Below are 22780 nucleotides of genomic sequence, written 5' to 3'. Positions count from 1 at the left end.
TTGTTCTTTGATCTCGGAGCCCGACAAGGCATAATTGGTTTATATAAACGTTTGGTAAGGTTCTAACTAAACCTGCTTATGCCTAATGATGTCCTTTCAACACAAGGACGTTTGTATATTGTTTACATATAAGTTAACCCTTCTAACATGTCATGTTGTATTTGGTGGATTCGAAACGGAAACGATGCACCGCCGTTAACAACAACGGGTAAATTGATGCATCGCCATCTCCACAGTATGTCAATCATTTCCTCCTGCCACCTGCTTCCTCAACCCTCCTTCTGTGATCTCGTATCTCCATGTTGGTTACTTAAAAACCTATTCTTTGGTTTTGAAATTCAGGTATGATGGTACTTAGCATGCAGACGCAATTTTGGCTTCTAAATTTAAATATGAGTTGTGTTTTCCCCCATTTTCCTTTTGGCTCATTTTTAATTGATTGTTTCCCGTTGTATTGTTGTTTCCCCCATTACAATATCGATTGTCGTCTTAATTTTGCCTTCAAAGTGTTCGATGAAAGTATTAACGAAACTTTGTTGTTTCATGTAACATCCCAAAAATACAGGACAAAAATTTCGTTTTCATTAAAATATTACATAAAACCATTAGAATAAAAATGTTCGTAATAATATCACATATCAAAACCAGAGTGTCAATAATCGAAATATAGATTCATAAAACCATATCAGAGTGTAATCCCAAGAATCTCATGTGCAGAAACCATAGTGTGATGCGCTACGATCGAGCCGACTCCTTTCCTTTGAAAATGAAATACCTGAAACCAAAACTAAAAACCGTAAGCACGAAGCTTAGTGAGTTCCCCCATCATACCACATACTACATAATGCCTATCCTCGGTATCTTTCAATCGGTATCTGTTTGGCATAACTGGGAGCTGGGCTCCCTTTTGGTATCTTTCAACCGATAACCAAGAACTAACCTCTCATTCGGTATCTTTCAACCGGTAACCGGGAGCTAACCTCCCCTTTGGTATCTTTCAACCGATAACCGGGAGCTAACCTCCCATTCGGTATCTTTCAACCAGTAACCGGGAGCTAACCTCCCATTCGGTATCTTTCAACTGGTATCCGGGGACTATTTCACCCCTACCACTACCACATAATAACATGTCAAAAGCACATTGATACCATGATAACATAACATAAGCATATTGATCACATAATAGCATATCATAACCATATTGGTCACATAACAACATATCATAACCATATTGGTCACATAATAACATATCAAAACCATATTGGTCATATAATAACATATCACAAACATACTGCTAAGCATGCATGGGTTCTGTCTACCCCTTCGGTATCTTTCAACCGGTAACTGTCTTCGGTATCTTTCAACTAGTAACTTGGGACTATTTTACCCATACTACTACTACTAACACATATATCATCTCGTCCCAACACATAAAATATATCAGATAGTGGCAACCAGATAATTATCACAAAGAGAATCATCTCAAACATAGTCACCTACTGGTAGGCTGGCATTGGTGCCTTAGATCCACCCCTACTGGAAGGTAACTCACCTCACACTGCTGAAGTCCCGTTGACACAACCCCCAGCTGCTAGATGACAGATTCCCGAACTGTCAATATCAAAACATCACCCAATTAATAATTAGGTTCCAATAACCATAAATACATAGTTGGGGGTAAATACTACTTTACCCTTAACTTAGCTTTATTCAAGCCCAAAGCCCAAAAGTCAACTATGAGTCAAAGCCCAACATATGGCCCAATTTTCCAAATTAGGCCCAAACCTTTATAACGTCTTACTACAACACTCTAATAGCCCAATATCACATAATCATAAAGGCCCAAACTATGGTCCATCTATGGCCTAATTTTCCAAATTGAGGCCAACTCCTCACGTAGGCCTTACCTCAAAACCCATTAATTATTCTTATCCATTTGCTTGATCTTGGATGGCCCATTAATAATCCAATCATCAAGGCCCACTAGAAAGGCCCAACAATAAACTCAAGTGAAATTAGGGTTTCTCATAAAATGACGATTAGTGTTGAGTTTCCTACTTAACCCATTAAGGACTTAATCTACAAAGGACTTAATACATTAAGTCCAATATTGCTTAGATTAATTTTTTGTCAATGATTATTATTTAATATTTCAAGTTATTAATTAATTCCCATGTGTCCCGATTAATTCCCCAAATTAGGGTTTCGTTGCATTAGGGTTTTGCAAACCCTAATTAGGGTTTCCAACCCAAATATTAGCTCATGTATCAATTTATTGGGCTTTTAGGTCAATTAGGGCTTTATTGGGCCTATTAGGCCCACTAGAATATCATTATGCCCATAAGTCACATGCTTGGGATTTTAGGTCCATTAAGCTTCATTGGGACCATTAGGGCTTATAAGGCCCATTAGGGTTTTTGTCCCATGTCCAAACATCCCAAATTAGTCACTATCCAAAAAGGCGCACCACCACCCGACACGGCAGTCGGTGGCGGCAGGAGGCGGCAGCCACCACCTCATGGTGGTGGTTAGGGTTCTTTTTTCATTATTCCAATTTATGATTACATTTTACAGACTCTAATCCCAAAATAAACACACTAAAAAAAACTAATCACACACACACACAGGCAACACATGGCGGCACCCACCACCTCACGGTGGTGGCAGTGGCGGTCCTAGGCTTTCCGATTTGACAAAAACACACACACACATAATCCTAGACTGCATACAACACTCCAACCACCAACTTGGCGACTCAAGGCGGCAACAGTGGCGGTAGAAACGGGAAGACGGCGATGACAGCCGCCACCTCACGGTCGTGGCGGTTCTCTTGATTCCCAGCCGAGAAAACCCAAGCACACACTTTGAAATCACAATCTGAATAGCGATACTTTCCTCACTCGGCCACTGCAGGTGGCAAGTGACGATCGTAAACCCAACAATGGCGACCAACATCCACCATTGGTTCCCGTCGACGTACACAACGTCAGGTTGCAGAAAGGACGAAGAAAAAGGTGTAGGTGGTGGCAACGGACCTTACCGTGAGCTCCTTTCCACTCACGACTCGCATAGACAAATGTAACCACTTCACGGTCTCGGCTGATCGGAAAACAGATGAAAAAGAGTGGTGGTGGCGGTTGTAGCTTCATTGCTTCTGGCGAGGTTAAGAGGCAGTCGATCGGTTCTTCAGCGTGTCTTAGGTTCGTCGGCCCTCGTCGGGGATACATCTCTGGTGGCCATAGCACTTCACGACAGCTAGAAGGTGGCGGTTGAAGGTGGAGAGGGTGGCGACTAGAACCGAGCTTGACGGCTGAAGAATTAGGTATAGGGTTTTTGGTGTTGCATGCGGTTAGTAAGAATATATACATATATGGCTATCGGGGAGATGGGGAAGGGAGTCGGGTTCAAGTCCGGCTCCAAACAAATTTACACACATTTTACATATCAACCCCCTCCCCATGACATCTTTTCAAATCAAATCCCATATTTTTCCTTTAAACCCAATCCATGTAAGTCCCTTGCAAATTAAGTCCCATAAATGACCAAACAACCCCCAATATCTTAATTATGACATAATCAGCCCTTCCACCTCATTTCCTTTTAAATTAAATCCAAATAATTACCACGGAGCCCCTGTCTTTATAAATAATTATAAACCGAGTACAAAAAAAATTTACATTTTTAACCCTCGACTTCCAAATTATGCCAATTAACTCCTCGAAACCAACACCCTGCATATAATTATTGATTTTAGGGCTACTACACATCCATCAATTTAGTTAATAAATAAACGGGGTTTTACATTTTAAATATACTTTTTTTTTCTAGATTTTCTTGCCAGTTTGATTATGTTTGTGCTGAAGAAAAATTGTTTTGATTTAATTTTAAAAATTTGAAAACGATGTATATCTTATACAAAACTAAAACAAACGTATGTGTCTTTAGATTGAAGATTTTTAGGGTTTGAAATCAATTTTAATTCATTTTTGGATAAAATAGGAAGACATTTCATTTTTAAACTGACACACAATAAACTTAATTGTTCATTCTTTACTTACAGACTCCTAAAGTAGTTGAATCCCTTTAAGCTTATTTACTCAAAAAAGTTTGGGCAGGTGTGGAAAGAAATGAGATTTCCGAGAACCATTATGGTTGTTGGCATGATAAATCCGCCAATGTCATTGTATGCAAGGTACCTTTTTTATTTTTATATCTCATAGATCGGAATTTTATAAAATTTGGCTTACATTCTTTATAATTGTTACACAAATTATAAATGGTAATTTTGTTGCAGGTAAAGAATCATTTATTGAAAAGAGTAGTCAGAAGTTAAAAAAACATGGATGAGACTATTGCTAAAAAAGAAAAGCGAATTGCAGAAATTCAAAAAAAAATTAAACTGAAGTCAGGTGGAACTCCTTTGCTGCGATACTTTTTCAATACCCATACCAGTTACCACATAAACTAGAAAGGATACTTTTAAATACAAATAAAATGTTAGGCTAATTTCGAGAAATAACAATATAGTTTGCCAAGATCACATATAATGGCAACATACTTCTAATTTTACTCATAAAAATAACTTACTTTCATACCAAATGATTATAATTGTTCCCTTATGTTATATCTTTTCTTAGACACGGTTTCAAAGCTAACTTTATTGCTTTTTTGACCCTAAATCACACTTTAACCTTTTCCATGGTCAATAAAGTTAACCGCCATTTTGTTAAATCTGTACAAAAGACCATTTTACCTTTATTTCCTTCATTTTGGCAGTTGAAGAAGAACAAAACCATAACCTAGAGTGTTAAAATAGTGAATACATATTATTACCTTGGAATGTATATTGATCTTAATTTGGATTTGGGTTTTCAATTTGTTTATGCAATTTGATAATTAGCTCTGCGACAACGTCCAACATTCATCTAATCCCCGCAATGTGGGGAATCTTCCTTAGTTTTACTTAATGCAACTACAAAAACGAATTATTAATCCATATATATATATATATATATATATATATATATATATATATATATATATATATATATATATATATATATATATATATATATATATATATATATCAAAGAGCATTTAGCTATTTTAAGACAAGAAAGTCTTAAATTTAAGTAGTACAAAACATGAAGCATGAATTACAATTGGTAAAACAATATGTACAATTCTGAATACATTACTCTGCATGATTTTAGCATTTAGAACTCATCCTTAAATTGAATTAGTAAATATCACACCGACATACATTCACCTTTATTTACCAAAATCCCTTCCATGTTTGGTTAATTGAATTGGTAAATGACCAATTGAATCGGTCAAAGTTGATTCAAAATTGAAATCGGATTCAATAAGTGTTGAAAGCCTCCCTAAAATCCTTGAAGCTAGCTCAAAATTTTCTCCCATATCCACCCACCATTATCTACCACTAAGCAGCCATCAACGAGGCTCTGCTCTAGAAACCCTAATCTTAAACATCATCAAGCAGCACTCCACTCTATTTCTTCCTCTCTATATCAATGTATCTCTTTCTTTCACATTAAATCAGATGTGATTCAAACACCACTCACAACCTCCAAACTACTAATCACCACTCTCAAACCACCTTCATCACCAACACACCATCAAACAAAGACTGAAACTTCACCACTGTCGCCCTTCATTTCTCTCTAAAATACCCCAAACCAATGTTGGCTTCATCACTTGCTGCTTGAAATCGGTGTCTCCCTTTGTTTCTCTCTAACTTGTTATCGTTGCTTCTCTCAAACGACGACCTAAAGCATTCTACAAAAAATTCCTAACACAAACATTGATCTCCAATTCACTTTTGAAGAACTCCACGTCTGAAATAATTTTTTCTGAAGACCTCTACAAGATCTTGTTTTGTTTTAACTAATTCAAGGTAACTTCTTGATACTCCATGCTTCTCAATTCCATGTATCCAATCTTTCTTCCCAATCAAAATACTCAATCTCAGAATTTAAGATGTCTATATTCTAAAAATTAATGTTGAATCTCAATCTCAGGATTTTCCCTCTATAGAATACTTGTTGATTTCACTTTCTCTCTCTAAAATTTGGTTCATACTCACTTTTTCTCTCTAGAAAGTCATTCGGAATTTACTTTCTCTCTCTAGAAAAATTCAAGTTCTTGCGATCTTCGTTGTTAATTGATCAAAGATGGTGCGTTTGCATTATGATTATTAGATCATGATGATTAAAGATGTCAAATACAAAGCCAATAAGAATCAATTTTTTGGATTATTGTTGTAAGGTTGGTTGATTTCATGGGAAACCTTGATTTCTTAGGAGACAAGAAAGATGATCACGGAAAATTGACATTTAAACCTATTGGTAAGATTGAAAGTTTGATTGATTACCATGAATATGTTATATTGGTGTGAAAATCAAAAGGAAGGAAATGAAAGAGAATTATTCAAAAAAGAATATGTTTCTCTTATTGAAGATCCAAATGATCTTCACGTTCTTAAATTTGTTGAAGATCAAGAAATAGGAATTCAATGTGATTTTCATAAAGATGTGAAGTTTTTTTTTGTTAAATTAGGGTTTAAAGCGATGATTGATTGAGTTCTTGGGATTCGTTTGAAGGAATGGTGCCATATAGAAAGCTTTCAATCCAAGAAGTTCAAATGTATCATACTCCAAAAGATTTTATTCAAAATTGCAAAGTTGAAGTTGTCAAGAATGATGTTGTTCTTGAATTCAAAACTTCAAGATCCAAAAAGATGAAAAAGATGAAGAAGATGAAGAATATCAAAAGTAAGAACAATTGGGTTTCTAAAGAAAATTCTTCAAATGTTGTCTTTAAGCCGAAATCTGTGAAGCAAATTTGGGTTTCAAAGGAAAAAAATCATCAAATGTTGCAATGAACTCAAATTCCAAACCCAAAATTATTGAAAATTGTCAAAAACATTGTGAAGATGAAGTTAAATCTTGGAAAAAGGAGAAGTACGGATTGTACAACATGCATCGTGGGTGATATAATGTAAATTTTGGTGATTTTCTTGTTCCAGCCAAGGAACCAAGATCTTCAATGATTGATTCATGTGTTGCAAAACTCAAATGGATTACAAAAAATTCATGTTGAGATCGATACCTTGTTCTTGAAGATCCAATGATGAACGATCCAGGTTTTCTCGAAATTCAAAATTCATTCATATTCTAAATTCTTGCTTTCGTTATTGATTTTTGATCATTTTGACTCGTTCGATCAAATTCGTTTCAAGCCCAATTATTGATGATCCATTTATCTTTCATTGATTCCATTCAAAATTCATGTCCAAATAGTAATATGTTACTGTTCATCGTAAATTGAATCTACCCCAATATTCAAGCCCATTCGAACTCAAATTGTTTGACCAATTCGTTGATTCTCATTCATCCTGATTTTTTTTTTCTCAATCATGTTTCTACGATGTATCTATTCTATATGCTACCGAAATCTTTCTCATATTCGATAATTCAGTTTGTTCACTTATTGATCAATATATTTGCTTCTTGTAAGACCCATTTGAGAGATTAGTTTAGTGAGAGAATAAAAATTACCTACTTGTACTCTTACTATTTTAATGGAGCTTATAATGATTTTATTTACTCTAGGTATTCTTGATGATTGATTGATTCACTTGATCTTCACATTTCCGTACATGTCATTGTAACCCAGGTCACATCAATTGGTCTCAGAGTAGGATTCATTCGATCAATTTTAGTTTTCTTTTGTTTTTCATATTTTTTGAATTTCTCTTTACGATTCAAAATATTCCATAACATTGAATCAAAACACTTGTTTCAATTGATTGTTTTGTTTCGATTCAGCACTTTGATTGTTAGATCGAGTGATTATTGGTCAATTACTTTTTTATTATCCTTTTAGGTCTCTTTTTGAATCTAAAATCTCATTTTTTCGTACAACAATGATGAAATGTAACATGAACAATATGTCAAGTTTCTTGCATGCTTGATCATCTACAAAGATTCCAATGCTTATTCCAGAATACTATGAGTAGTGGGCCGACAGAATGGAATACTATTTAAATGGAACAGATGAAGAACTTTGGAAATGTATCAAAAGTGGAAATTATTGTACTTGCATGCTTGAAGAAGTTGGAATGAATGATTCTTTTGTTGATGTTGTTATGTGAAGGGATAAACTGGAATAAAACGACACGAAATGCCTTCGTGAACTTCGTGGTGCACTTCCACAAGTAGTTTACAATTATGTCTAAAGTTGTAAAACAGCAAAGGATATTTGGGACACATTGAAAGAAAAATATCAACGTAATGAAAAGACAAAAAAAAGCTCTATGATGCAATTTTTTTTGGAAATGGCTGAGTTCAAAAAAAAAAATAATGAATCAATAGAGTCTTACTATGATCGTTTGAACAAACTAATATTTAAATGTACACGATATGGTGTTACTCGTTCAACTCTGGAATACAGTCTTACTTTATTAAGAAAAGAGTGGAGACACATTTAGCCTAATGATTAAAACTCAAGAGAGTTTTGGTGGTTATTCATTGGTTGATCAATATAATGTTCTTAATGTTGGGTTTTGAGCAATCTAACACTTCCTAAGTGTGCATGCAACCCTAATAAACCTTGGATCTATGTTTGTCTAAATATATGCAAAATAATAATTTTTCCAAGGTTTATAACCTATCTAACATGGCATGGGGAACATTTCAACATAAAGAGTTAGAAGAGATTACATACCTTTTTGATGAGTTTGGTTCTTGAGGAGTTTGAGGGCCAAGCACCAATAGTGTGAATGCCTCAAATGGAATCACAAAACACCACAAACTCTTGGAAAACTTTGAGAGAGTGTATACACACTTATAAAATCGGTCACACACAAACACACATACTAGTTACACTAGTTACACTTAGGCTCCATTTCATGCTCCATAAGCATGCTTATATAGTGTGCATGGTTAGGGTGAAACCCTAATAACCCATGACCTTTCCTTTTCCAAGGATCCATGGGATAAAAGCTCCATGGATCATCCATGGACTTCCATATTAGCTTAGCCCATTAACAAATGAGTATTAGCCCACACTATATAAAATATAATAGCCCACAATTAATTAGTCTTCCTTTTAATCTCTAAATTAATTCATAATTAATTTAAGACTAAGACTAATTAAATAGCATGACTTCGTATTAATATATTATAACTTATAATATATTAATAATCATATATGTATAACTCTCATAAAATTATCCATAAATAGTTTGGATGAGATGCAACCCAAATGGACCATGCCGGGTCGGGTCAAGTATATACCAAATAAATTATGGACTTAGACACCTTATCCAACAGACTCCCACTTGGATAAGTCTAATAACTATATTTGCATATGTTACTTCAGGAACCAACCAGCAATCGTAGCTCTCGAAAACTCCATTGAACTATGAAGACTCTGTTGAACTATGAAGCGCCATTTTAGATAAGTGATCATATAATCCTCTGTCCTCATGATATCAGTCGGACAAATACATGGAACAACGTCGTACTTATTGTCCAGCAGTTTGTTTCCCGATTTTCGATTTGTTTGACAAAGAACTTAATCGAACACATCAATTTAGTTCTGACCGGCCGATACATAGGTCACAACAAAATCATCGAGGGGCCCAGATATCGCTTCTATTTCTAAAAGGAACAGATAAACTTCGACTCATATGCTTGTTCTACTACTTGTTGAATTGTACACAAAGGCACGTTTTATAACATCAAGTTGCTGATGCGTTTACGTGCAATCAATGCACAACCAACTCATAGGTAACAACTCATATCTCTAGGTTTGAAGATTTATATGATATTACTGTCTCACGATCACTCGAGATAAATTCCATGAAGTGATACAAGTAAGCGTGGGTTTAATCCAATACTCATAACTTATGAGCACTCATGAATGTTGTAGCAACCATTGCTATGTCTAAACACATTTAGCCATCTACAACCTCGATTCATGACAACCTTAATTCATACCTACTTCCAACATATGAACGACTGTGGAATGTTTAAATAACTTAGTCATTCGAAAGAATAACGTAGCTATTCTGGAAGTCAAAACATGCAAAGTGAAACACAATAATAATCGAATCCAATATGGTCTCAGAACCCTTTTGAATATAAATAGAACCACCTTTTATTTATCACCATATTGATTACACATTATTCATTGTATAATGTTTCAAACAATCAACTGAAGACTTGAATAAAAACAACAGTCGTCCCATACTCCTAGCATGTACACTTTGTTTTTCTAAACAATAGTTATGCCATACTCCAAGTATGCACACTATGTTTGTCTATGATCCTTACATTGTGATGTAGATCAATTGAATATGATTCCAATGATACTCATTTCACAATCCCAAATCCTTATTGTAAATGTGAGAATCCCCAATTCCTATCATTTACCAAAAAGAATCTGTTAGATTTTAAACTTTTATGCAATGTTCCTCTTGTAATGATTATTCACAAAGTCACAAAAACCTTGTCATCAGTCATTACAGAGTATTCCAAAGAAGGTCAACTTCTATGGAACGAAAGTCTCATATTCAAAGTACATTGCTTTGAACATCCTTCTTGCATTAAGGTTTTCTAATCTTATATAGATTCAATAACTTCCACGTATGGAGACATTTCCATAGTCCCATTTTTACTATCACTTCCGAACAAGAATTACTTCTTTTCAGAACATGTCAATACGGTCCTTTCCGACAACTTACATCATACTTCCAACTTTCCCTGAGCAACCAATCTTTGGCAAACCTCAGATTGTCCTCAACAATTGCTTAATCACTTTAGTCATATCCAGTTCTAGACTTTTCCCTTCTAAATGCCCTGAGCATTTGGAAAATTTAGAAAGGATGAATATTATAGCACATGAAATCGATCCAATATCCGAAGCATATGGGACACAATTCATGATGTGTCATATAAAGACATGATACTAGACCATTCTTTTGCTACAATATTTTTTATTTGCCATGTTCTCAAAATTTAACTATGAAGAGGGATGTCGTAGTCATAATTGAATTTTGAGAACGCAATATATATAGAATTTCCTTAAGTCGAACCATTCGGACATAAAATTCATATATATGTCCTTGACTAAAGATGATTAAAATCTCAATCTAAGCTTTAGAATTGAAATGAAGTATAATTTCCTCTTCCTTAATTATAGCAAAACAACTTTTCAACCCCTGAAACTTCACGAATTGAAACTTTTGTTTTCTATAATTAACATTGCTAACTTGCAACACTAAACATAATAATCATGCTCCCACTAACATGATGATTATCAGCATAACACTTATGCTCCCACTAGCTCTGACATATTTCCAGAAATCTGCTAGACTTATGAAATTTAGATTCACACACCCTTTCTTAGATAGCTCACATGTGTGTCTAAACAATTTTCAGAACTATGAAAAGGGACGCCGTAATCATAGTCTTAATTCCTTAGGCATTTGCCATTTCTCACAATTCCATGTTAGTGTGCCGGCTAACCACACACGCTCCACTAACGACTTTTGAAAATGAAAATAACACAATTGATATCCACGTAAAATCTACTTAGTGAAAGCGTTTCCTCACCATCATTTTCATGAATCGGAGAAAAACCTTATGACACTTAGATTTTATGGTGTATGAGTTCCTATCCATGTGAATTTGTCAAAACCATAATCACAAGACAAGGTTAGTGACAAGTTCAGCCTTACATGGATTAAACTTGTTCAATCTTAGTTTCTTGTCACCTTGGTAACACAAGGCCCACCAATGCTTCCAATTTGAACTCTGATAACTCACATGCAAATTCAACTTATTTGAAGCAGGTACAGAAATAAGAATGATGTCAACACGATAGGTTGCAAACCTTAAGTCGTGTGCTAGTGATAAATTATAGGTTTTACTCTTGATTAAATCTTGAAACTCTTTCAGGATCTTTAAGGCTTCCACTGTCCCCTTGACATATAAGTTTCCCCAGTCAAGAACCATTCCTTGACAAAACAAATATTCAAGGGATAGTGTGGATTCTTATCAACACTAACACTTCACACAATTGGTCTTAATTGGTCTTTGTCTCATCCAAGACATCACAACTTACCAATCTCAAATGTACAAGAGTAGAAAACATTTTACTCTTATATTTGACTAGTGTTAATAAATCTTCCTTTATGTCACTCAAGGTTACAATCTTGGAGTATGACTCTAAGAATTGTTTTGGAACAAAGTATGACTCATCTTCTTGATTTTAACCAATGCAACAATTCATGACCTCTCTTCTTAGCCATAACAATGCACTAAGACGCCCTTAGAGTATGAATTTGTGATATGGTTTCATAATCATTAAGATGATCATGAAATATGATACTAAAGTACTCTCCCATCCTTTCAGATTTGAGAAACTTTTATCTTTCTGCCTAATTTGATTCTTCTCATTTCTTTTGTCATACATTGTAACCTTTCCAATGTTACAGAATTATACTCAACCTTATAAGTATAATCATATTTACTAATCTTTAGTAAATCATGACAAATCAATCTTTGTGGTGGACCTTTACTAGCGCACACCCAGTGTACCTAATTCCTTAGTCCTTCAATTGACTCACATATACATGTGATCAAAGAATTAGTCTTAATTTTCAAAGATGAAAATTCTCATTCATCATGCAATACAACTTGTATGATTCCAAGTTTCTGTCCAATTGAGACTTGGGTGATGAAAAATTTTCTTCATTTGGTAAATTCAGACACTACCACAAATGAAAGAATCAAATCCACTTTCTAATATTGCTATTACTTGAAACAATTTTCCATAGATGCCATTGTAAGGATATTTTTTGAAATAAATAAAATTAAAACCCTTTTTTTTCTTTTTTTTTTTTAAAACTTTGCGGAAAAACTTATCCTTACAATCCACATGAAAACCTTGTTGTTATCTATTCATAAGCAATATATTATAACTCTTAAGCAACAGCTCAAAATTCTGATTACCGAACCATGCGATCGAAACCCACTTTCGCAATCAGAATCAACATATACTTACTTTAAGCTTCCTATCTTTTCTTTGATTCTTAAAAACATCAACATGTGACCCATTCACATTATGTAATAAGAATCTCCAAATAGGAACTTAATAGAGTTAGTCAGTGGACTTTAACTGAAGTAGCATTAAACTTTTTGACTTGATCAATCTTATGATCTTTCAGGTAAGTATGGCAGCTTCGCAATCAGTGTCCCTCCCTTTGGCAATAAAACATATAGACCCTTTGGTAATGGCACATGAGACTATCTCAGACTTAGCCTTTCTCTTTACCATTTGGTCAACCGAGTTGACTATGGCCGATCCCTTTCCATTGGGAAGAGAAATGCTTTTCTAGATATCCAATGCTACCATTGTCAATGTCCATTTAAGACTTGGGAAGTTGTTCTTTTAATCAAATTTGCTTTACTGGTGTTCCAAATCATTGCTGATTCCACAACACCAAGCAAATGGATAAGACCATTAAGCGTCATGTCATAGTCTGTCTCATAGTAGTCCCAAATAGACTCACTATGTTACTAAGAAAGTGATTGAACATCCAACTTTCACGAGACTTTGACACCCAACTCTCCCGGCTTGTCAATATGTGACTTTATCTCCAAGATGTGAGCACACATAGACTATGCTTGCCAATAGGGATTGAGTGACTTTAAACTTTTCAAGAACTTGTGGATAAGGGAGAATAATTGGAGGAGGTGGAGGAAGTGAAGCATGATGTTGAGGGACACCATCTTCAAGAGATTTGGGAAGATCATAGTTGTCTGAACCAGACATCTATAATGGGAGAAAATCAAGTTAGTTGATTCAAAGTCCTTAATATAACACCCAATATGAAATATTAAGGGTAGAACCCAACACAATATTTTATAACTTAGAAGAGGGATGCCGTAATCCAAGCTATAAAATATTTGAAGGTAGGCGAATGACGATTCACCAATTTCCACCATGAAAAACGAAATAATTTATTAGGTTTTAATTGGATTTGAAATTCCTAGATCTTTTGAGATTCGTTGAACTTTTCAATGGCATGTTTCAATCTCGAGTGTGCCCTCTCAAATTTTGTGACTGGGATGTCGAGGATCACAAAACAAGGTGTGAATAACCATACCAATTCACTTGGTACCCTTAATATTATCACCTAATCAATGTGCCGGTTAACCACACACGCTCCATTGATCTATGACAAACATTAAGTCACCCTTCGTGATCCATACTAGTCCAAGTTAGTGTGCCGGTTAACCACACACGCTCCACCAACGACTTGGTAAGGTACAAAGTGCGAATTCCATGGGCTAGCACCAAATTCACATTTTTCCTAAAGTAACTAAGATTGGGAATTAAATAAAAAATATTTAGTTACTTTATAATAATCATTATACTTTTAATGAGAATTTAAGGTCATTGTCCTACCTGTTCGGCTAACGACCCTCCACCGATCAAGCAAGCGGTGGGTGAGAGTGGACACCCATTAAGTCGCCATTTTATAGACAACAACCTTATACCCACCTTATAGATCGGCTTCGTGAATGAGGCCTACTAACGGTAAAACGACTTATTCTTATACATATATATATAATAATTAACCATTAATGTTATAAATAGTATAAGTGTTGAATTTTAACTTTTGAAATTCTAAGTGTTGGAATTAAAGTTTATTAAAGTGTGTGAAACTTTTCCAAATTCCAAAACTTGAGGGCAAGTTTTATAATTCTTCAAAACTTTTGGATATTCATAACTTATGAGTTTTAATTAAGTGTTTAATACTTTTAATGAAGAGTCTCTTGGAAATCCATAACTTGAGGACAAGTTATGAAGTCCATAAAACATTTATGGGAAAAACTCTTCAAGTTATGAAATCCATAAAACATTAATGAAGAGTCTCTTGGAAATTCAATAACTTGAGGACAATTATGAATTCCATTGAAACACATTAAGATCAAGAATTAACTAACAAACAATTTGCAAATAATTCCTATGATCTAACAAAACTCATATGAACATGAACATCCACATAAACAATTTCAAGAATCATATGAACACATATAAACTTGAAATTTTGATTATAACTTTGAAATTGGTCCACCATCATCATTACCACATCAAAAATAGGTTTTATGAGTCCAAAACAATTTAAGGTAATGATTCTAGACCAATTCCAGCACCAAAACTCGAAGATATGCTGTCTGGGGGTCCAACTCGTCGAGTGCATGAACCAACTCGCCGAGTTGGATGAATTTTGTCTTGGATTCGTCGAGTCCCTTCATGGACTCGGCGAGTCTGCTGTGCAGACAGCACATACACTTCGATTTTTAGCAATTTGCATCAAGTATTCAAACAAGCAAGCCTAGGCTCTGATACCACTGTTGGGTTATGAGAAATCTAACACTTCCTAAGTGTACATGCAACCCTAATAAACCTTGGATCTATGTTTGTCTAAATACATGCAAAATAATAATTTTTCCAAGGTTTATAACCTATCTAACATGGTCTAAATACATGCAAAATAATAATTTTTCCAAGGTTTATAACCTATCTAACATGGCATGGGGAACAATTCAACATAAAGAGTTAGAAGAGATTACATACCTTTTTGATGAGTTTGTTTCTTGAGGAGTTTGAGGGCCAAGCACCAATAGTGTGAATGCCTCAAATGGAATCACAAAACACCACAAACTCTTGGAAAACTTTGAGAGAGTGTATACACACTTATAAAATCGGTCACACACAAACACACATACTAGTTACACTGGTTACACTTAGGCTCCATTTCATGCTCCATAAGCATGCTTATATAGTGTGCATGGTTAGGGTGAAACCCTAATAACCCATGACCTTTCCTTTTCCAAGGATCCATGGGTTAAAAGCTCCATGGATCATCCATGGACTTCCATATTAGCTTAGCCCATTAACAAATGAGTATTAGCCCACACTATATAAAATATAATAGCCTACAATTAATTAGTCTTCCTTTTAATCTCTAAATTAATTCATAATTAATTTAAGACTAAGACTAATTAAATAACATGACTTCATATTAATATATTATAACTTATAATATATTAATAATCATATATGTATAACTCTCATAAAATTATGCATAAATAGTTTGGATGAGATGCAACCCAAATGGACCATGCTTGGTCGGGTCAAGTATATACCAAATAAATTATGGACTTAGACACCTTATCCAACACTTAAAGCTCGTGAAAGTGAGATAAACAAAATTTTTGAAGAAGGAAAGTTAAGCTTGGGTGCATTGGCACTGATGTCGAAAGTGACTGCCAAGGACTCTGAAGTTGAATCTATTAAAGAAGATAAACTTAAAGAAGAAGGATTTCTAGTTAACTCTGAAGATGAAGTAGTGGCTTACTATTTAAATAACAAAGTGAAAAGGTTATTCAAAAAGCTGTTCAATCTGAAGTACAAGAACAACAACGATTTTAAGGGGAATAACTCAACTGGAAAGAGTATGAAGGTCGAATCGAAAGAAGAAAAGAAAGAAGTAATGAACGTGGTTGAGAAGAAGCAGATGAAGCTCAAAGGTGATTCGGGTTATGATTGCAATTACTACAATGGGTCAAATCACTTAGCAAAGGACTATATGTTGAGAAAGAAGGAGGAGAAGAAGGAATGTGACATCCCCAAAATCACGGCCAGAAAAGACCGATTTTGTTTATGCTTTATAAAAATCAGAGTACTTCATTTTATAAAAAGGTTGCGGAATTTGTTCCCAGAAAAACACGATAAATACGTTATTAAAACATTTTCGAAGAAACGTATTTTTATTCATCTTAAAACGTTTGGGATGTCATCATTAATACAGAAACATAAGCATAAACATAACTTACATTTATTTACACTAGTGATCTACATCTCTTTAAATCTCTCAGTGTAAAGTGACTTCATATCAACACCTGTGATATACATAAACTGAGTGGGTCAGGTTGGGAAACCTGGTGAGTACATAGGGTTTTCAATCCCACAATAATATAATTGTTATGTTTAATCATCAAACAATTAACCCCATTACCCATCCCCGTTATCTTCTTTACTCTTAAGGATTTAACCTAAGAGTCGTCTATCCTGCATTTGTTTATTCCGAAGTCCCTTACTTCCAGGGTTATAGGACTGGCACTAAATCCATAGCTACCGATGTTAGTTCGTAAAGCACTAATTCCATAGCTGCTATATCCTACTCATCGGGTACTAAATCCATAGCTACCAGCGTTCAACAGGTACTAAGTCCATAGCTACCAATTCCTACAGGTACTAAATCCATAGCTACCAGCGTCTAACTAATAGGTACTAAGTCCATAGCTACCAATTTCTAACAGGTACTAAATCCATAGCTACCAACGTCTGACATGTACTAAGTCCATAGCTACCGGTGTTTGTCCTATAGGCACTAAGTCTATAGCTGCCAATGTATACTCACGTCATCTTCTATCTCTCATCATCTATCTACCCATCATAATACCCCACATATTCGTATATATAAAATACGTATACAGTATTAAATCCTTTAAAACATGTATAAAACGTTCATCCAACATAGACAACAAGTATTCAGATAATATGCACACATAACACGTAGTTTATATTAAATACTTCATATCTATGTGTAAGATGAAATGGACTATGCACTCACCTGATTAGGTGGTGATTCCGAACTCAGACAGCACTTCGTTATCTCAAAACAATTTTCCTCGACAAAACCTAGTATCAATACCACTAGGGTTTAGTTTTTAACGTTAACCACGACTAATTAATAGTCTAGCTATTATTACTATTATATAAGCGTTAAATAACACTCAATATAACTCATAATAATAGCCCAAATAATTATTTTAAGGTCCTAATAATGTTACTATAATTAAATAAAAGCTATATTAAATATAGTATAGGCATAACTCACTTACAATGGGTTTTTATTAAAAACCGGGCTTCGTTGGAGCAGCGTTTCCGAGCCGAAAGCTTTTCTTCTCGGAGCCGTCGGGCGCTCTGGGGCTTTCTTCTCGTGATAGGGAGGTTCCGTAGACTTGGGAGGGGTTTAGGGAGGCTAGATAGAAGTTAGACAGAGAAAGAGAGGCTTATGGTGTGAAGAAAATATGAGGAGTTCACCCTTGTATTTATAGGAATTTTATAGTAAAGTAGCCTCTAAGCTTCATCCGTAACTTTTGCATACGAGCTCCGTTTTTGTCTGTCTTTTTACCGTTGAGATCCTATTAATGAGATCCTCAACTTTCGTTTAGACCTCGTTAGCTAATTCTCATTCTATCTCGGATTTACAAAACTGTATCGAATTCGCCGTGCTCGAAAAGTAGAGACTAAGCTTCGTCCATAACTTTCGCATACGAGTTCCGTTTTAGTCTGTCTTTTTACCATTGAGTTCATATTAATGAGATCTTCAACTCTCATTTAGACCTCGTTGGCTAATTCTCATTATATCTCGGATTTACAAAACTGTATCGAATTCGCCGCGCTCGAAAAGTAGGGACTAAGCTTCGTCCATATCTTTCGCATACGAGCTCTATTATCGACGTTCTTTATATCTACGTGTTGGTATTTACGAGTACTACAACATTCATTTAGATCCCGTCGGCTAAAAATCGACCGATCTAAAATTCAGATTTCGGGCTGTGCACTGCTAAGCTGAAACTTTGAAAAATCATAACTTCCTCATACGAAGTCAGATTTGGGCGTTATTTTTACGGATTTTCTCATTTTAACATACTCTACAACTTTGGTTTAGATAACTAAGGCTAAAAAGTCTTCTATCGTAAATTCACTTTTTACGCTTCCCGGTGCCGTGCCGGTTTTGCCGTAAAACTTCGACGGGCCATAACTTCTTCGTTATAACTCAGATTTCGGCGTTCTTTATATGTACGGAAACCTTGTGACATATACTATAACTTGGTTAAAATTATTTATTCTAAATAATCTTTTGCCGAAAAGTCATTTTCGACCCATATTGCCTCTAAATTGACTTGCCCGGATCTACGGGCGTTACAAGGAAAGAGTGAAGGAAGAATCATACTATGTAGGAAAGATTAAGGAGATGAAAGCTCGAACCAAAGGAATCTCATTGATGGAAAAAGGAGGAGATGAGAATGAAGGTACATATCAGATCTGGTCTTTAGGGTCTGATGATGAAGCGATGTGAAATCCTACGCATGAGCTATGTATGCACAGTTTCAAGAATGTGATTTTAAAGAAGAGAAGATCTCAGGAAGATGTTTCGTTTCTACAAGTGCTGACAAATCTCCTATGACGGTAAAGGTACGTAATCTTCTGGAATCTTTTAAAATTCTTGTGAATGCTTATCATACAATTTTAACAGATTTTGATGATAGTCTTTCTTATCGTAATGATATGTTGATTTGCATGAGTAGATGAGATAAACATTAGAAATCATTGCTATACGATGTTTGAAACAAAATGGACGTTAAGAAGAGTGTTATTTAGATTTTAGAGCTTCAATTAAGAAATGTTATAGTAAATAGATATTTTGTTAGGACTGATAACATGTTGTTAGTTAAATAGAGGAATATCTACTGTAATTCTGCCAAACGTTTGTATGCTAAATTGACTGAGTTGCATCATTCATCTGATATATGCAAAGAACAACATCGAAAGTTGCTTCTTTTCTTAGCTTATAAGATAGAAAAGGTAGATGAAATTTCTTATGATTGTGAAAAGAAAATATATGAGTATGATAAAATTCCTAATGATTCATATGCATCTGGAATATTTAAGATTGATGACTGCTTAAATATTGACAATCTTGTGTGTATTGTTAATGAAAATCTAACTAAAAATGAACAAGTTAAAATTTTGAACATGAATAAGAATTCGGCATCTGATTCTTAACAAAATTTTGCTCATATTGAAAATGATTCTAATAATATCAGTGAAATTGAGTCCGTGGAGAGTGTTGATTGCTCAGAATTATCTATTATTAATGTCAATTCGATGGCTAAAGACAAAGAAATATGTCATGATTCAATGTCGATGGTTAACAGTGATCAATCTTCTACATCCAAAGTTTGTGATCAATCTTCTACATCCAAAGTCTATGATCCTCTTGATCATGTTATGGTAGAAGATAATGTGAGCGATGAGGATGATGTTTCGAATGAAACACGTATTCCTATAGTTGTAGTCGAACAGGTTTATGAAGAATAAAATGAGTACACACAGGTGTTGAAAGATAAAGGAAAACATTATCTTGAATCAAACTCATTAGTCTATTTAAGACTCAATGATACAGATGATGTTATATTTCCAAACCAAGTATTTGTCACCTCAGGAAATGGTGATAAGGTGGATCCAGAACTAAACAAACTGGTTGAGGAAGACAATAAAGAAGTAATACAAGAAGATTTTGATTTAAATCAAAACACAATCGAAAATGGTTTGAACAAAAACTCAAAAACTTTTCAACAACAAAAACCAAAATGTGTTTGTTGAAATCCTAAGAGAACCGATTTCGAAGGAATTTTGTTATTGGGGTCAAGATGGAGTATTTGTGTCACAACTAGCACTTTTGGCTAAGAAATTCCGTCCTCAGGTAAGTAAGGACTATTGTGAGATTGTGTTAACACTCCTCAGTGTTCAATATGAGTTCCTAAGGAGCCATATAGTGTTAGTATGCGAAATCTCTCCAAGAATAGTGAATCTTTCCCATATCACTCTAAGTATGCTAAATCTTTCCAAGAATAGTGAATCTCTCCCAAATCTCTCCAAGTATAGTGAATCTCTCAAAAATCTCTCAAAGTATGTGAAATCTCTCCCACATCTCTCCAAGAATAGTGAATCTCTCCAAGTATAGTGAATCTCTCCCAAATCTCTCTAAGTGTGCTAAATCTCTCCAAGAATAGTGAATCTCTCTCAAATCTCTCCAAGTATAGTGAATCTCTCCTAAATCTCTCAAAGTATGCGAAATCTCTCAAAGTATGTGAAATCTCTCCTAAATCTCTCCAAGTATGTGAAATCTCTCCCAAATCTCTCCACGTATCTTAAATCTCTCTCAAATCTCCCTAAATACCTTCCTCAGTCGAAAACAGCTCAAAACCGGAAGAGGAAACCCCAAAAGGGATCCTCTCGATACGGAACCTCTTGGTCCGGAGCCCTCTTAGTCCAGACACCTTCTAAGGAACCAGGAAGGTTCTCACCCTCGGAACACTCTTGCTTTGGAACTCCCCACTGCTCCGGAAGGCTTGACTCCGAAAGGAATGACTCTGGAGGGTAGCGCGTAACCTGCTTCGGAAATACTAGTAGCCTTCGCATCTTCGGTTCGAACTTACCCAATTCGCACCGGACTCCGGAATTGGAAAAAGGACTTCGGAACTCACTCAGTGCCTCTGGAACACACATGCTGGCCCCTTCGGACCCTAGATGAACTGACCCTCCCCTCCGGAATTCTAAGAGGAGCCTCAGATTTGGTCATAGGGCTCCGGAAATCACCTTTTAACTCCAGATTTTCATCATTTTCGGAATTTTCCATCATTTTAAGGTATTTTGAGGTCGAGAATCCCACCAAACTCGTGTTTTTCTTATCTAAGACCCCTAAAACCCCTATTTTATGCTAAAATGAATTATTTTAAGCATATTTACATAAAAATAAAAGGGTTAGAATTTAGGAAAACCTTATCATAAATCAAGAAAAGGACAAAAGGATTGACTTTGTGATTTGATGAAATTCCTCATTTCCCATGCAAATCACAGTACTCCATGCTTTATCCACCAAACATCCATGCATGGACCACCAGATCCCCATGCATCAAAGATTCCTTTCTTTTTCTTATACTCCAAAGCAACGACACTGAGGGAGTTTTGACTCCACATCCTCACTCACATTTCCCCATTTTCTCTTAAAAACTCATCTTCAAGCAAGAACAGAGGATCTTGCTGAAAGGAAATTTCTCAACTTCTTCCTGATAAAGTTTAAGGTAAATTCCTCCACTCATCTAATATTTTATTATATTTCAAGATGAATCGATATTATTTTATTCATAATAATATGTGATGATCATCCTTAGGAAAGCATCCCACTTAGGGAAGTTCCTCATCTCAGAAAGAGTTTAAGCTTGAGATCTTCACTCCATAACTCCAAACAACTCCTCAACTAACTCAAGGTGAGCTTCATACCCCACCTTTTTCCATGTTTTAATGTTTTGAGGGAGAGTACAAGTCAAATCTTGCCTAAACTCTTAAATGATTACATATATACGTATGTTTGTATGTGTGTGAAATATTATTAAATTATTATTTAGTAATATACTCATGAACGAAGGATTTCTAAATTTCACAAAGAACAAAGGATACTTTGAACAAAAGAGCCTCCCAACTATTGAGTGTGTCCAACTTAACCCCTTTATCTATGCTTACATGTTTAAAGATAAAAAGTTATAAAAGGGATCTTACTAAGTGTACACCATTTCTAGTGATTTTTCGAAAATAGAAACTTTGTGACTATTTTGCAAAATATCAGAGAGTATTTTATAAATATTTAAGTTTGCATCAAGATAATATACAAATAGAGCCTTTATGACAGAAACATTTGCATGTTATAAGCTTCTGTCATAAAACTTCCAAGAACATAAGTAATGTTATATATGTCATAAAACACAAATTGCGTGTCATAACCGGCAGTTATAAATTTATATAAATTATAACTTGACACTTT

At 35.0% G+C, this 22780-nt stretch overlaps 1 long non-coding RNA gene across 1 annotated transcript in view; it reads left to right on the top strand.

Annotated features, from left to right (window-relative positions):
• LOC144998629 (uncharacterized) overlaps nucleotides 1-4768 on the top strand; it is a 5575-nt gene extending 807 nt beyond the window's left edge. Inside the window, exons 2-4 of the long non-coding RNA XR_013660382.1 lie at nucleotides 1-342; nucleotides 4116-4192; nucleotides 4295-4768. The exon at nucleotides 1-342 is cut by the window's left edge and continues 284 nt beyond it. This is a non-coding gene — a long non-coding RNA (uncharacterized LOC144998629). The remainder of the gene's footprint in view (nucleotides 343-4115; nucleotides 4193-4294) is intronic.
• Nucleotides 4769-22780: the final 18012 nt, after the last annotated feature.

The sequence above is a fragment of the Lactuca saligna genome, chromosome 5, assembly GCF_052625555.1.
Source record: "Lactuca saligna cultivar CGN05327 chromosome 5, ASM5262555v1, whole genome shotgun sequence".
NCBI lineage: Eukaryota > Viridiplantae > Streptophyta > Magnoliopsida > Asterales > Asteraceae > Lactuca > Lactuca saligna.
This window is presented reverse-complemented; position numbering and strand designations above follow the sequence as displayed.